We start from the raw sequence: 17,927 nt of genomic DNA, 5'->3' as shown, positions 1-17,927 counted from the left end.
ATTGCCACTCTGAAATTTTTGTTTTTGCCACGAAAATGACAATTGTGATAATTGTTAAAAACTAAGAGTGGTAAAAATGAAAGGTCAAAATTTAGAGTAGCATAAGGAAAATTGGCAAAATCTAGAAAAATAAAAATCATGTTTCATCGGCCTTTCCCCGAGCTGCAAACGAGGCTGCGGGCTGGAGAGTGAGGCCCGAGCCCGGCCTGAACGTCGAGCTTCGGGTTGGGCTTGTCGGGCCATCCCACTCATGCCCATATTTAACTCACCCATAATACTGAGGATTGAAGACTTGTTGCCAAAAGTATGACTCTATGGAGACTCTTCGAGCCCTCCAAAGACCTGCGACATTTTTTGAGTGTCATTTTTACTGTACCCGACTTTGTAATTGCGATATAGTATTTTTATCTAGTTGCTTAGCATTTCTAGAGCCAAGCCCTTCGTAAAGGGAGCTCATATTTGACACTTCAAGCGTGAGAGGATCTTCCTGCCGCCCACACGCCAATGTTGGTGTGTGATACTCGTGAAATGCATTGGGTTTTTCCGTGAGGAGAAATGGGTTATCGCAGCACAAAGCGCGTAAGTATTTTTCTCAGTTATGAAACCAAGGTTTATCCAACCAATAGGAATGTCAACCACAACGGTCTTCAATAACTGCACACAAAAGAATAGACAACTTGCACCCAATGCGGGCAAGAGGGTTGTCAATCCTCTTGTCTTGTTATTTGCAAGCAAGTGAAGTGTGTAGATAATTGTAGATAGCAAGATAAAATAAAAACAAGTAAATAACAACAAGGTGATGAAGGTTTTGTCAATATGTTGTGAATATACCAGGGGCCATAGCTTTCCCTAATGGCATCGCTCATGGAAAAATAGCATAAGCCGGGTAAACAAATTACTGTTGGGCATCACGTCCATAAACAAATAGCGCAACTCCTACCTGCACCTATTACTATTACTCCACTCATCAACCGCTATCTAGCATGCATCTAGAGTATTAAGTAAAACAAAGTAATGTTTGGAAAACAATGACATCATGTAGACAAATTAAACTCAAGCAGTATGAATAAACCCCATCGTTTTATCCTTAGTAGCAGGAGCACAAAGACTCATCTTGTCCCCTTCTATCATTGGGATATAGAAATTCGCCAGGTTGAACCTACCACAACGCACCTCTCTCAACGAAGAAATATCGGTCTAGTTGGCCAAACTATTTCAATAGATCAGAGAGAATTACGAAGCTATCATAATCATGCACATAAGAATCATATAAGTATTCGGAGGTGACTCAAATATATATCATGAATAATCTGAACATCAACCCACAATCAGATCCCAACAAACACACCACACAAAAGGAATTGCGTCATATGGATCAAAGCAAGGATGCGAGGATCATTGTATTGAAGATCAAAGAGAGAGATCGCCATCTAGGTACTGACCATGGACCCCCAGGTCTATGGTGAACTACTCACACATCATCATGAGGGCAACAAGGTTGATGAAGAGGCCCTCCGTGATCGCCCCCCCCTCCGGCAAGGTGCCGAAACGGAGCTCCAGATGGCCTTCTGTCAGAACAGAGACTTGCAGCGCCTTGATACATCTCCATCGTATCTACTTTTCCAAACTCTTTTGCCCTTGTTTTGGACTCTAATTTGCATGATTTGAATGGAACTAACCCGGACTAACGCTATTTTCAGCAGAATTTCCATGGTGTTGTTTTTGCGCAGAAATAAAAGTTCTCGGAATGACCTGGAAACTTACGAGGATTTTTTGTGGAATATATAAAAAATACTGGCACAAGAATCAACCGAAGATGTGGAGCGAGGAGCCCACAAGCCCAGGAGGCACGCCCCCCTGGCCGCCCCTAGCAGGCTTGTGGGGCCCTCGGGGCTCCGCCGCCTCCAACTCCAGCTCTATTTAGTCTCTTTCGCCTAGAAAAAAAATCAAGGAGAAGAGTTTATCGCGTTTTACGATACAGAGGCGCCGCCACCACCTGTTCTTCCTCTAGAGGGCTGATCTGGAGTCCGTTCTGGGCTCTGGAGAGGGGAGATCGTCACCGTCGTCATTACCAACCTTCCTTCATCGCCAATTCCATGATGCTCTTAATCGTTCGTGAGTAATCTCATCGTAGGCTTGTGGATGGTGATGGGTTGGATGAGATCTATCATGTAATCGAGTTAGTTTTGATGGTGACTGATCCATAGTATCTACTATGTTCTGAGATTGATGTTGCTACTACTTTGCCATAATTAATGCTTGTCACTAGGGCCCGAGTGCCATGATTTCAGATATGAACCTATTATGTTCTCGTCAATATATGTGTGTTCTTGATCCTATCTTGCAAGTTGTAGTCACCTACTATGTGTCATGACCCGGCAACCCCGGAGTGACAATAGCCGGAACCACTCCCGGAGATGACCATAGTATGAGGAGTTCATGTATTCACTAAGTGTAATGCTTTGTTCTATTTCTCTATTAAAAGGAGAACCTTAATATCCCGTAGTTTCCATTAGGACCCCGCTGCCACGGGAGGTATGGACAATAGATGTCATGCAAGTTCTTTTCGTAAGCATGTATGACTATATACGGAATACATGCCTACATCACATTGACGAACTTGAGCTAGTTACATATCTCCCCATGTTATAACTGTTGCATGATGAATGGCATCCGGCATAATTATCCATCACCGATCCAATGCCTATGAGTTTTTCCTACAGGTCCTTGCTACGTTACTTTGTCGCTAGTGCTGTCACTGCTGCTATTGTTACCGCTACTGTTGTCACTGCTGCTACTATTACCGTTGCTACTGTTGCTATCACACTACTTTGCTACTGAAACTTTGCTGCAGATACTAAGTCTTTCAGGTGTGGTTGAATTGACAACTCAACTTCTAATGCTCGAGAATATTCTTTGGCTTCCCCTTGTGTCGAATTAACAAATTTGGGTTGAATACTCTACCCTTGAAAACTGTTGCGATCCCCTATACTTGTGGGTTATCAAGACTACTTTCTGGCGCCGTTGCCAGGGAGGCATAGCTATATTCTCTGAGTCACTTGGGATTTACGTCTGTTGATCACTATGAGGAATCCAAGAGATCCAAAAACTGAAGTGTTGCCCTCAACTACGAGGACAAGTAAGGAACTGCCATCTAGCTCTCCACTTGATTCACCTTTAGTTATGAGTAAGTTTGCGACACCACCACCTGCTAGAAATTCTGATATGTCGCCTGTGCTTGATGATGCTACTTCTACTATCCATGATGCTTGTGATGATGCTTTGCTTGATACTGCTTTGCCACTAGGTGCATTCCTTGATGCACAAATTGCTAGAGTTGCTACTGAATGTGATGATACTTCTGAAACTGCTGAGATTGAAGTAGAACCTGCTATTTCACCTGTTAGAACTAGCTCTCCTAGATATGAATTGCCTGATGTACCTGAGGGTTATGTTATGGAGGGAGAGATAGCTCAGGACTTTCTTGCTTGTAAGGATAGATATGATCTTGAGAAATTACTGCGCAAGTGGAAAGAAAAATCTCTCAACGCTAGAATGAAATACGATCCTAAGTTTGCTACTTCACCTGTCTTTGTGACGGATAAGGATTATGAATTCTCCGTCGATCCTGAGTTAATCACTTTGGTCGAATCTGATCCTTTTCATGGTTATGAGTCTGAAACGGTTGTAGCACATCTTACTAAGCTGCACGATATAGCGACCCTATTCACGAGTGAGGAAAAGATCCGCCACTACTATATCCTTAAGTTGTTTCCTTTCTCGCTAAAGGATGATGCTAAGACTTGGTTCACTTCTCTTGCTCCTGGTTGTGTGCGTAGTCCCTAGGATATGATCTACTACTTTTCTGAGAAATATTTTCCTGTCCAAAAGAAACAGGTTGCCTTGCAGGATATATTTAAGTTTGTGAAAGTTGAAGAAGAGAGTCTCCCACAAGCTTGGGGGGCTCATCCAGCTACTGAATGCTTTGCCTGATCACCCTCTTGAGAAAAATGAAATACTTGATATCTTCTATAATGAACTAACCGATGCTTCTAGGGACCACCTAGATAGTTGTGCTGGTTGTGTTTTCAGGGAACGAACTGTGGAACAAGCAGAGATTCTATTGAATAATATCTTGTGCAATGAGAATGCTTGGACTATTCCCGAACCACTTCCGAAGCCAACTCCAACGAAAAGAGGTATTCTATTCCTTAGTCCTGAAGATATGCAAGAAGCTAAAAAATCCATGAAAGAGAAAGGCATTAAACATGAAGATGTCATTAATCTACCACCTATCAAAGAGATCGATGGTCTTGATAACCCGACACAGGTAGTAGAGGTAAATTCTCTTTGTAGATTCAATGAGAGTGATATTCCTTTTGATAAACCTGCTAGCTTATGCTTAGATGAATTTGATAACTTTGTTGTCAAACAACAATGTTTCAATGATTATGTTAGCAGACAATTGGAACAGAATGCTCGTATGCCTAGTCATTTAAGTGCTTGTGTGGATAGAAGTGTCAATGATCTTAAGCTTTTGAGTAAACACGCCTCTATGGTTACTACTCAAGTAGAACAAGTACTTAAGGCTCAAAATGACTTGATCAATGAGTTGAATGACAATTCTGTCAGAGTCGTCACTAGAGGTGGTAGAATGACCCAGGAACCTTTGGATCCTGAGGGTCATCCTAAGAGAATTGAACAAGATTCTCAAGGAGTTAGCACCGAGGCACCTAGTCATCCTAGGAAGAAAAAGAAAGATGATAGGAACTTGCATGCTAGCAACCCCGTTGCTGTTACACCCGAGAATCCAAATGATATCGTTGTTTCTGATGCCGAAACACAATCTGGTGATGAACATGAGCCTAATGATAATATCGATAGTGGTGCTCATGATGATGCTCAACCTAGCAATGATAAGGATGTGGAGATTGAACCTAGTGTTCATCTTGATAACCTACAACCTAAGAATAGGAGATACGATAAGAACGACTTCATTGCTAGGAAGCATGGTAAAGAAAGGGAACGATGGGTTCAGAAACCCATGCCCTTTCCTCCCAAACCATCCAAGAAAAAGGATGATGAGGATTTTGAGCGATTTATTGAAATGATTAAACCTGTATTTCTGCAAATGCGTTTGACAGATATACTCAAAATGTGTCCTTATGCTAAGTACATGAAGGATATTGTGACTAATAAGAGGAGGATACCTGAGGTTGAGATTTCTACCATGCTCGCTAATTACACCTTCAAGGGTGGAACTCCTAAGAAACTAGGTGATCCCGGAGTGCCCACTATACCTTGCTCCATTAAAGGAAACTATGTTAGAACTGCTTTATGCGACCTTGGAGCCGGTGTTAGTGTTATGCCTCTCTCCCTTTATCGTAGACTTGAATTGGATAAGTTGACACCCACTGAAATCTCCTTGGAAATGGTCGACAAATCAACAGCTTTCCCTATCAGCATTTGCGAGGATGTGCCTGTTGTGGTTGCTAACGTTACTATCTTAACGGACTTTGTTATTCTAGATATTCCCGAGGATGATGCCATGGCGGTCATCCTTGGAAGACCCTTTTTAAACACTGCACGGGCTGTTATTGATTGCAACAAAGGCAATGTCACTTTCCATGTCAATGGTAATGAGCATACGATGCACTTTCCGAAGAAAGAATATCGAGTACAATGCATCAATGCTATTGAAAAAACTTCATCGATTCTTATTGGGAGCTTTGAATGCCCTATACCTACTGTTAAGATGAAGTATGATTTGCTTGTTGGGGATATGCACATCCCCATTGAGGTAACCTAGTGACTATTCAAAAATTCTCCATTTTTATGCGATTCGATTTTTTTTGTCAAGGAGACTTGATCAACCTCGTTGACGGATTTCTTCTGATCACCATGAGATGGATGAATCCGAGGGTCACAACATTCTGCCCCCCAACGTTTACTTTCCGTTGTTTAGAAGAAAAATGATAAATTTACCTTTAATTTTTCCTGTTTTCTGCCTCTTGTGTCCCGTAGAAAAGTGTCCCGAAAATAAAAGTTCTTCAATTGCCCTGAAAATCAAGTATGATTTTTTCTGGAATTTTTGAAAAATTCTGAGACAAAGAGCTAGTCAGACGGATGCACCAGTGGGCCACAAGCCCAGGAGGAACGGGCACCCCCCTAGCCACGCCTACCAGGCTTGTGGGGCCCACATGGCCCCCCTCCACTTATTCCAGCTCCCATCTCCTTCTCCTACCTCCAGAAAAAATCATTCCGCAGCTCAAACCCGTGTTCTTGCTATTCTTGCTGCGATTTTTGATCTCCTTGTGCAAAGCCCCATTCACCAAACTGTTTTGGGGGAATTGTTTCTAGGTATGTGACTCCTCCATTGGTCCAATTAGTTTTTGCTCTAGTGCCTTATTCGTTGTGTATTATTGCTGCCTTGGTGACACTGTTCTTGAGCTTTGGATGTTAATTTTAGTTTGTCCCAAGTAGTTTTGATGCATGATATGGCCTCTAAGCACTTGTAGGAGTAGTTGCTATGAGTTTCATTGAGCCTTGTTCACTTTTCCTTTGAGTCACTAAAAATTTCAGAAAAAGGAAGATGTTCAGGAAAAACTATCATGGTGGTTCTTCAAGCAAGAGGGGTCCCCGTCTCACGATTCGGGAGCCCGATCCTTACCAACCGAGGAACACACAGGTACAACCATGTGAATGGCCTTCTGATGAATTCATGATTGATGCAGGTTTCAAAGACGAGTTTGATACATTTGTTCACAACGTCGGGCTCGAGGAATTCATGTCCGATAAATGTGAACAATATACTACTCTCACTGCCTCTTTTGTTCGTAGATTTAAATTTTCAGTTGGCCATGACACATCCAAATTGTTTGATCTTTATGAGAAATCGTATACCATGGATTTAGAGGATTTCAATAGAATTTGCAAGATACCTGCTTGGGGTAGTCTCAATGATCCTCCTAAATCTTCGGTTAGAGATTTTATCTCTAGTATAACTGTTGGAGAAACTAGATATATTATGCAGGCTACCATGGGGAGCATTCATTTTCCTGCCTTGCATTACTTTGCCCTCTTCATAGGTAGATGCATTAACGGCAAGATTGAGCATTGTCACCTGTGCGCACCTGACCTTAGTATTCTTAAGAGCGCAGTAACGGGTGATAGAAGTTTCAACATGGGAGCTACAATTGTGAGGAGGCTAAATAATAATGCTAATGAAGGGGATTTCTTTGGTGGGATCTATGCCACTCGCATAGCAAATTTTCTTGGAGTACCCATCCGCGAAGGAGATCCCCCGCTTCATAAAGCTTTCCTTGATCGCGCCGCTATGACACGTTATTAGTTCCTTGAGAGGGATAATGAATCTGTTGGGGATATTACCTGTTAATAACCCGCCCTAGTTGGCCTGGGTCAGCAAATCAGGCGATTCACCTAAGCGTGGTTGGGCCTTGGCCTGGCAAGACCAAAGGTTGTATGGCGGTTTATAATTTCCGTAAGGTTTCCAAGCTTTAAAGGATGGCGACTTAGAGACCGCAAAGGTCACGATTTGTAGGAAGGAAAGTATCCTTGTAAAACCCTAGGGGTTTGTCGTGGTTTTGTCACGGCAGATGTCCTCGTGAAAGGACTTAGTACTGGAGCCATCGCACCTTGGTGGCGACTCAAAGGGGTTAAGCGCGAGAGACACGACGATTTACCCAGGTTCGGCCCCTCGAGAAGAGGTAATAGCCTACGTCCTGCTTTTGTGTGTATTGATATGAATTCGATTACAAGGAAGGCGTAACTCGCCTAAACCTAGCACTCGATGATTTCTAACCTGCCTCTCCCCCTCCAGACTCGCCTTTATATATAGGTCGAAGCCTTAGGGTTTACAAGAGTCCCTTCCTTTTTACAAATCATGACCAGCGCGGTCTCTAAGTCGCCGTCTTGCAAAACTCAAAGTCCTTCCATAAATCATAACCATCCTGCGACTTGGAACCGCCCAAGCTGAGGCCCAACTAGCCCTAAAGGATGAATCGCCTTAACAGTAACCCGGCCCATATTCGGCGGGTCACTTAACATGCAATATCCCCAACATTAGGCCCCAAATTGACTTGAATCTTCATGCCAATGCTTCCATTTTAGTCGAAGGCGATTCACTCCTCTGTGTTCCTCCGTACACCAGAAATCTTAACTCGCCAGCTGGTACCGGACAAAGTCTCTGAGCCGCCAACGCATTTCCCATCAGTACTTTCCTTAGCCCTCGATTTTCGGGAACTCCAACACAATCCCAACGGATCTTTTAGTGCGTCATTATCCCAAAATTTTCGGACGTCATCATGGCGAATCTTTCCTTCCTCAACGGTTCCCGCTCATAACGCCTCGATCCCCGCGCCCGTTCTGATAAATAGGCGGAAGGGGCAGGGCTGACACCGGCCACCTACCAGTCTCGTCAATCCCTCCACCATCATCTCAGCGAGAAGAAAACGCTCCGCATCCCGAAGGCTTCGCCGCCGGCCGCGAACTCCACCCCCGTCCGAAGAACTCCAGTGCTGCCCGCAAGCCGTTACCGTTCGAGGAGCTCCGGCGCCGCCAGCAAGCCGTCGCTGTTCGAAGAGCTCCGGCGCCGTTCGAGGAGCTCCAGCAAATCTTAGGATCTCGAGAGTCCCAGGTGCCCGAAACCTGTTGCACCACCAAATCTGAGTCCCCAAAACATCTGACTCGGGTTAGGTTCATCTCATTTGCTAGTCGCAAACCGTGAAGCAGAGCTTCATACTCTGCTGCATTATTTGTACAAGGGAACATGAGCCGGAGGACGTAGCAGAACTTATCTCCTTGAGGGGATATCAACACCACACCCGCCCCCGAGCCCTCCAACTGCGTGGATCCATCAAAATAAATAGTCCAATAGGTAAGGTCAGGCCGATCTTCCGGAGCCTGAAGCTCCGTCCAATCATTGACGAAATCAACTAGTGCCTGGGACTTGATGGCCGTGCGGGGGGTATACTGTATGTGATGTGACCCAAGTTCTATTGCCCATTTGGCGATTCGCCCTGTTGCCTCGCGGTTTTGGATGACATCGCCGAGGGGCGCGGAATTGACCACGGTGATCGGGTGTTCTTGGAAATAATGTTTAAGCTTTCGACTCGCCATGAATACCCCATAGACCAGTTTCTGCCAATGTGGGTATCGCTGTTTGGAAAGAGTTAACACCTCACTGATAAAGTACACCGGGCGTTGTACCGGGTATTCCTTTCCTTCCTCCTTTCTTTCGACGACCACAGCCACGCTGACCGCTTTGGAATTCGCGGCGATATACAGGAGCATAGGCTCCTTTTCAGTCGGGGCCGCTAGGACCGGCGGGTTAACCAATTGATGTTTCAAGGCCTGAAGTGCCTCGTCAGCCTCCTGTGTCCACACGAATCGGTCAGATTTCCTCAACAATTGATAAAGAGGAATCGCCTTTTCTCCGAGGCGGCTCACAAAACGACTGAGAGCCGCAATGCGGCCCGCCAATCGTTGAACTTGGTTAACATTCGTCGGCTTGCCGAGGGAAGTAACCGCTTCAATTTTGTCCGGGTTAGCCTCGATGCCGCGCTCCGATACCAAAAAACCCAGTAGTTTTCCCGCAGGCACGCCGAAAACGCACTTGGTAGGATTTAGCTTCATCTGATATACCCGTAAATTATCAAAGGTTTCCTTAAGGTCTTCCAGAAGTGTCTCCTCCCGGCGGGTCTTGATCACAATGTCGTCAACATAAGCATGGACGTTGCGGCAAATTTGGCTATGAAGACAATTCTGGATGCAGCGTTGGTAAGTCGCTCCTGCGCTCTTGAGCCCGAACGGCATGGACACATAGCAAAAGGCCCCGAAGGGGGTTATGAAAGCAGTCTTCTCTTGATCTTCCACAGCCATTTTGATCTGATGATAACCTGAATAAGCGTCCAAAAAGCACAATCGTTCGCATCCCGCCACCGAGTCAATGATTTGGTCGATGCGGGGAAGAGCGAAAGGATCCTTGGGGCAAGCTCTGTTGAGGTCCGTATAGTCAATACACATACCGAACGTGCCATTCTTCTTGAGTACTAACACCGGGTTAGCTAGCCATTTGGGGTGAAAGACTTCCACGATGAACCCGGCGGCTAAAAGACGGGCGACTTCCTCTCCAATCGCCTTCCGTCGCTCCTCGTTAAACCTGCGAAGGTATTGTTGGACAGGTTTGCATTTTGGGTCAATATTAAGATGGTGCTCAGCGAATTCTCTCGGTACACCCGGCATGTCAGAGGGTTTCCATGCGAAGATGTCCCGATTCTCACGGATGAATGCGATGAGCGCGCTTTCCTATTTGGGGTCCAGACCCGTTCCAATGGTAAACTGCTTGGATGAATCGGCAGGGACGAAGTCGACTGTCTTCATGTCATCCGTTGGTTTAAACTTGAGGGGCGACTCGGAATCTATAGTCGGTTTCTTGAGTGGTGACATGTCTGCCGGGTCAACATTGGCCCGGTGGTTTTTGAGCTCTTCCGCCGCGCAGGCGACTTCCGCATAGGCCGCGTCTCCATCCTCACACTCCCTTGCAATTCTTCTATCTCCGTCGACCATGATGGGCCCTTTAGGACCAGGCATTTTGAGCTTGAGGTAGACGTAGCACGGGCGGGCCATGAAGCGAGCGTAAGCCGGTCGCCCGAACAACGCATGGTACGGGCTTTTTAATTTGACCACCTCGAAGACCAGGGACTCCGATCTGTAGTTCTGTGCAGTTCCAAACGCTACTGAGAGCCTGACCCGGCCAATCGGATAAGCCGATTTGCCCGGGACGATGCCGTGGAAGACCGTGGTTGAAGGCATCAAGTCTTTCTCTAATAGATTCATCCTCCGGAAGGTGTCGAAGTATAGGATATTAATGTTGCTGCCGCCATCCATTAGTACTTTCGATAGAGTGTAACCCGCCACTTGGGGAGCCACGACCAAGGCTAGGTCGCCCGGGTTATCTATTCTCGGCGGGTGATCCTCTCTGCTCCATGTTATGGTCTGTTCGGACCAGTGGAGATATCTGGGAACTGCCGGCTCAATTACGCTGTACGCCCGGTGATTTACCTTTTTATCACGTCTGCAAGCATTAGTGGTGAAAACATGATATTGCCCATTACTTAGCTGTTTAGGATTGTTGCGGAAGCCTCCATAGTCATCCTGGTCCTGCGGAGCCCCCTGTGGGGGCGGCTGCTGGAAAACTCCCGGCAGGTTGTACCGCCGGTGGTGGTGCACCGGGTACTGGCTGCCGCCTGGCTGCCCCCCCCCCTGAGCCTCTTGTTCGGGAAAACCGCCGAAGGGGTTGTGCCTTTGGTTGGGTGAGGCGAGTTGGTCTTGGCGACGGTTCGGGTCTTCGCTCTGGCTCTTCTTGATTGCCTCGGCCCGAAATTCCCGCATCACGAAGCAGTTCTCCCAGGAGTGGCCCGCCGGGCCGTCGGCCGTGGCGTGGTGCGGGCAAGGGCCTTTGAGCAGCTCTTCGTAGTTACGCGGTCTTTTCCCACTAAAGCCTCGATTCTTCTTTTTGCCGTCATGGGCGTTGGTGTTGGCAACCAGATCCGAGGGTTCCTCATGCGGCCTACGCTTGCCGTTGATCCCCTGGTTATGACGGTTGCGGCCTTGGAGGCGGGTATGCTTATTCATTGAATCGCCCTTCTTGGGCGAGTTACCCTTACCATCCTCGCCGGGATCCTTGGTATCATCGGCTTCGGCGTACCTAGTGAGGGTATCCATCAGCTCGCCCATATCCTGAACTTTCCGTTTGAGTCGCCCCAGTTTCTGGACCAGCGGTTCGTAGTGGCAGTTGTGCTCGAGGATAAGCACAGCTTGCGCTGCCGTGATGACATCCGATGAATGGATAATTTCCGCGACTCGCCGCGACCAATGGTGCGCCGACTCATCCGGGCGTTGCACGCAGTGCTGCAAGTCGACGATTGTCATCGGCCGTTTACAGGTTCCCCGGAAGTTTTTGATGAAACGCTCCTTCAACTCGGCCCAGGACTGGATAGAATTGGGGGGTAAATTTTGTTGGAAATATGCCCTAGAGGCAATAATAAATTAGTTATTATTATATTTCTTTGTTCATGATAATCGTTTATTATCCATGCTATAATTGTATTGATTGGAAACACAATACTTGTGTGGATACATAGACAAAACACTGTCCCTAGTAAGCCTCTAGTTGACTAGCTCGTTGATCAAAGATGGCCAAGGTTTCCTGGCCATAGGCAAGTGTTGTTACTTGATAATGGGATCACATCATTAGGAGAATCATGTGATGGACTAGACCCAAACTAATAGACATAGCATGTTGATCGTGTCATTTTGTTGCTACTGTTTTCTGCGTGTCAAGTATTTGTTCCTATGACCATGAGATCATATAACTCACTGACACCAGAGGAATGCTTTGTGTGTATCAAACGTCGCAACGTAACTGGGTGACTATAAAGATGCTCTACAGGTATCTCCGAAGGTGTTAGTTGAGTTAGTATGGATCGAGACTGGGATTTGTCACTCCGTGTGACGGAGAGGTATCTCGGGGCCCACTCGGTAATACAACATCACACACAAGCCTTGCAAGCAATGTGACTTAGTGTAAGTTGCGGGATCTTGTATTACGGAATGAGTAAAGAGACTTGCCGGTAAACGAGATTGAAATAGGTATGCGGATACTGACGATCGAATCTCGGGCAAGTAACATACCGAAGGACAAAGGGAATGACATACGGGATTATATGAATCCTTGACACTGAGGTTCAAACGATAAGATCTTCGTAGAATATGTAGGATCCAATATGGGCATCCAGGTCCCGCTATTGGATATTGACCGAGGAGTCACTCGGGTCATGTCTACATAGTTCTCGAACCCGCAGGGTCTGCACACTTAAGGTTCGACGTTGTTTTATGCGTATTTGAGTTATATGGTTGGTTACCGAATGTTGTTCGGAGTCCCGGATGAGATCACGGACGTCACGAGGGTTTCCGGAATGGTCCGGAAACGAAGATTGATATATAGGATGACCTCATTTGATTACCGGAAGGTTTTCGGAGTTACCGGGAATGACGAATGGGTTCCGGGAGTTCACCGGGGGGGCAACCCACCCCGGGGAAGCCCATAGGCTTTGGGGAGACACACCAGCCCTTAGTGGGCTGGTGGGACAGCCCCAAGGGGGCCTATGCGCCAAGAGAAAGAAATCAAAGGAAAAGAAAAAAAAGGAGGGAAGAAGTGGGAAGGGAAGGGGACTCCTCCCACCAAACCAAGTCCAACTCGGTTTGGGGGGGGAGTCCTCCACCCCTTGGCTCGGCCGACCCCTTGGGAGTCCCTTGGACCCCAAGGAAAGGTCCCCCTCCCTCCTCCTATATATATGGGGCTTTTAGGGCAGATTTGAGACGACTTTCTCACGGCTGCCCGACCACATACCTCCATAGTTTTTCCTCTAGATCGCGTTCCTGCGGAGCTCGGGCGGAGTCCTGCTGAGACGAGATCGTCACCAACCTCCGGAGCGCCGTCACGCTGCCGGAGAACTCTTCTACCTCTCCGTCTCTCTTGCTGGATCAAGAAGGCCGAGATCATCGTCGAGCTGTACGTGTGCTGAACGCGGAGGTGCCGTCCGTTCGGTACTAGATCGTGGGACTGATCGCGGGATTGTTCGCGGGGCGGATCGAGGGACGTGAGGACGTTCCACTACATCAACCGCGTTCTCTAACGCTTCTGCTGTATGATCTACAAGGGTACGTAGATCACTCATCCCCTCTCGTAGATGGACATCACCATGATAGGTCTTCGTGCGCGTAGGAAAATTTTTGTTTCCCATGCGACGTTCCCCAACAGTGGTATCAGAGCTAGGTTCATGCGTAGATGTCTTCTCGAGTAGAACACAAAAGGTTTTGTGGGCGGTGATGTGCATTTTGCTGCCCTCCTTAGTCTTTTCTTGATTCCGCGGTATTGTTGGATTGAAGCGGCTTGGACCGACATTACTCGTACGCTTACGAGAGACTGGTTTCATCGTCACGAGTAACCCCCTTTGCTCAAAGATGACTGGCAAGTGTCGGTTTCTCCAACTTTAGTTGAATTGGATTTGACCGAGGAGGTCCTTGGATGAGGTTAAATAGCAACTCATATATCTCCGTTGTGGTGTTTGCGTAAGTAAGATGCGATCCTACTAGATACCCTTGGTCACCACGTAAAACTTGCAACAACAAAATTAGAGGACGTCTAACTTGTTTTTGCAGGGTATGATTGTGATGTGATATGGCCAACGATGTGATGTGATATACTGGATGTATGAGATGATCATGTTGTAATAGAAATATCGACTTGCACGTCGATGGTACGGCAACCGGCAGGAGCCACAGGGTTGTCTTTATACTAACATATGTGCTTGCAGATGCGTTTACTATTTTGCTAGGATGTAGCTATAGTAGTAATAGCATAAGTAGCACGACAACCACGATGGCAACACGTTCATGGATGATCATGGTGTGGCGCCGGTGACAAGAAGATCGTGCCGGTGCTTTGGTGATGGAGATCAAGAAGCACGTGATGATGGCCATATCATGTCACTTATGAATTGCATGTGATGTTAATCCTTTTATGCACCTTATTTTGCTTAGAACGACGGTAGCATTATGAGGTGATCTCTCACTAAAATTTCAAGACGAAATTGTGTTCTCCCCGACTGTGCACCGTTGCTACAGTTCGTCGTTTCGAGACACCACGTGATGATCGGGTGTGATAGACTCATCGTTCACATACAACGGGTGCAAAACAGTTGCGCACGCGGAACACTCGGGTTAAGCTTGATGAGCCTAGCATGTGCAGACATGGCCTCGGAACACATGAGACCGAAAGGTCGATCATGAATCATATAGTTGATATGATTAGCATAGGGATGCTTACCACTGAAACTACACTCAACTCACGTGATGATCGGACTTGAGCTAGTGTAAGTGGATCATGAACCACTCAAATGACTAGAGAGATGTACTTTTTGAGTGGGAGTTCTTAAGTAATATGATTAATTGAACTAATTATCATGAACATAGTCTAATGGTCTTTGCTAATTACGATGTAGCTTGCGCTATAGCTCTACTGTTTTTATATGTTCCTAGAGAAAATTTAGTTGAAAGTTGATAGTAGCAAACTTTGCAGACTAAGTCTGTAAAACCGAGGATTGTCCTCGTTGCTGCGCAGAAGGCTTATGTCCTTAATGCACCACTCGGTGTGCTGCACCTCGAGCGTCATCTGTGGATGCTGTGAACATTCGACATATACGTTTCTGATGACTACACGATAGTTCAGTGCAAAATACTTAATGGCTTAGAAGCAAGGCACCGAAAACGTTTTGAAACGTCGCGGAACATAAGTGATGTTCTAAAGAGATGAAATTGTAATTCATGCTTGTGCCCTTGTTAAGAGGTACAAGACCTCCGACAAGATTCTTTGTCCACAAAGTAAAGGAGAAAGGCTCAATCGTTGAGCATGTGCTCAGATTGTCTGAGTATGACAATCACTTGAATCAAGTGGGAGTTAATCTTCCAGATGAGATAGTGATGGTTCTCCAAAGTCATTGCCACCAAGCTGTGAGAGCTTCGTGATGAACTATAACATATCAAGGATAGATACAATGATCCTTGAGCGATTCGCGATGTTTGACACTGCGAAAGTAGAAATCAAGAAGGAGCATCAATAGTTGATGGTTTGTAAAACCACTAAGTTTCAAGAAAGGCAAGGGCTAGAAGGGATACTTCGTGAGACGGCAAAACAGTTGCTGCACTAATGAAGAGACCCAAGATTAAACCCAAACCCGAGACTAAGTGCTTCTTTAATGAGGGGAACAGTCACTGAGGCGGAGAAACTCTAGATACTTGGTAGATAAGAAGGCTGGCAAAAGTCGAAAGAAGTATATTTGATATACATGATGTTGATGTGTACTTTACTAGTACTCCTAGTAGCATGAGGGTATTGGATACCGGTTCGGTTGCTAAGTGATTAGTAACACGAAATGAAAGCTACGGCGTAAATGGAGACTAGCTAAAGGCGAGGTGACGATACGTGTTGGAAGTGTTTCCAAGGTTGATATGATCAAACGTCGCACGCTCCCTCTACCATCAGGATTGGTGTTAAACCTAAATAATCGTTATTTGGTGCTTGCGTTAAGCATGAACATGATTGGATCGTGTTTATTGCAATACGATTATTCATTCAAAGAGAATAATGGTTACTCTATTTGCTTGAATAATCACCTTCAATGGTTTATTGAATCTCGATCGTAGTGTTACACATGTTCATGATATTTGTGCCAAAAGATACGAGTTAATGATGATAGTACCACTTACTTGTGGCACTGCCGCTTGAGTCATGTTAGTATAAATTGCATGAAGAGGCTCCATGCTGATGGATCTTTGTACTCACCTGATTTCGAATCACTAGTGACATGCAAATCATACCACATGAGCAAGGCCTTGTTTTCATTGAGATGAAACAAGATAGTAACTTGTTGGAAGTGATACATTTTGATGTATGCAGTCCAATGGGTGCTGAGGCACGCAGTGGATATCATTATGTTCTTACTTCAATGATGATTTTTGAGTAGATACTAGAGTATTTACTTAATGAATCACAAGTCTGAAATATTGAAAAGTTCAATTCTGTTTCGGAGTGAAGTTCGTTGTAACAAGAGGATAAACTGTCTACGATATGATCATAGAAATGAATATCTGAGTTACGAGTTTTGGTACGCAGTTAAGACAATGTGGAAATTGTTTCGCAGTTCATGCTACCTGGAACATCATAGTGTGATGATGTGTCTGAACATCATAGCCACGCACTATTTGGTACGGTGCACACTAAGATATCTCTTATCGAATTACCACTTACGTTTATGGGTTATGCATTAGAGACAACACATTCACTTTAAATAGGGCACCACGTATTTCCGTTGAGATGACACAGTATAGATTGAGGTTTAGATAAATCTAAACTGTCGTTTCTTGAAAGTTTGGGGCTTCGACACTTATGTGAAAAAGTTTCAGTCTGATAAGCTCGAACCCAAAGCGGATAAATGCATCTTCATAGGATATCCAAAACAATTGGGTACATCTCCTATCTCAGATCCGAAAGCAAAGTGTTTGTTTCTAGAAACGGATCCTTTCTCGAGGAAAGGTTTCTCTCGAAAGAATTGAGTGGGAGGGTAGTAGAACTTGATGAGGTTATTGAACCATCACTTCAACCAGTGTGTAGCAGGAAGTTGTTCCTGTGGTGCCTACATCAATTGAAGTGGAAGCTGATGATGGTGATCATCGAGCATCGGATCAAGTTACTACAAGTCTCATAGGTTGACAAGGTCGCGTACTACTACAGAGTGGTACGGTAACCCTGTCTTGGAGGTCATGTTGTTGAGCAACAGTGAACCTACGAGTTATGGAGAAAGCGATGGTGGGCCCGGATTCCGACAAATGGCTGGAAGCCATGAAATCCGAGAGAGGATCCATGTATGAAAACAAAGTGTAGACTTTGGAAGAACTACTTGATGGTCAGAGGACTATTGAGTAAAGATGGATCTTTAAAGGAAGACCGACGATGATGGTGATAAATCACTATTAAGAAAAGCTCGACTTGTCGCAAAGATGTTTTCGACAAGATCAAACAGTTGACTATGATGAGACTTTCTCACTCGTAGCGATGCTAAAGGTCTGTTAGAATTATGTTAGTTGTTGATGCATTATTTATGAAATATTGCACGTAGGATGTCAAAACATTGTTTCCTCGACGGTTTCCTTGAGCAAACATTGTATGTGATACAACTAGAAGGTTTTGTCGATCCTAAAGATACTAGCAAGTATGCAAGCTCCAGTGATCCTTCAATGGACTGGTGCAAGCATCTCAGAGTTGGAATATACACTTTGATGAGATG

This window comes from Hordeum vulgare, chromosome 2H (assembly GCF_904849725.1).
Source record: "Hordeum vulgare subsp. vulgare chromosome 2H, MorexV3_pseudomolecules_assembly, whole genome shotgun sequence".
NCBI classification, from domain to species: domain Eukaryota; kingdom Viridiplantae; phylum Streptophyta; class Magnoliopsida; order Poales; family Poaceae; genus Hordeum; species Hordeum vulgare.
This window is presented reverse-complemented; position numbering follows the sequence as displayed.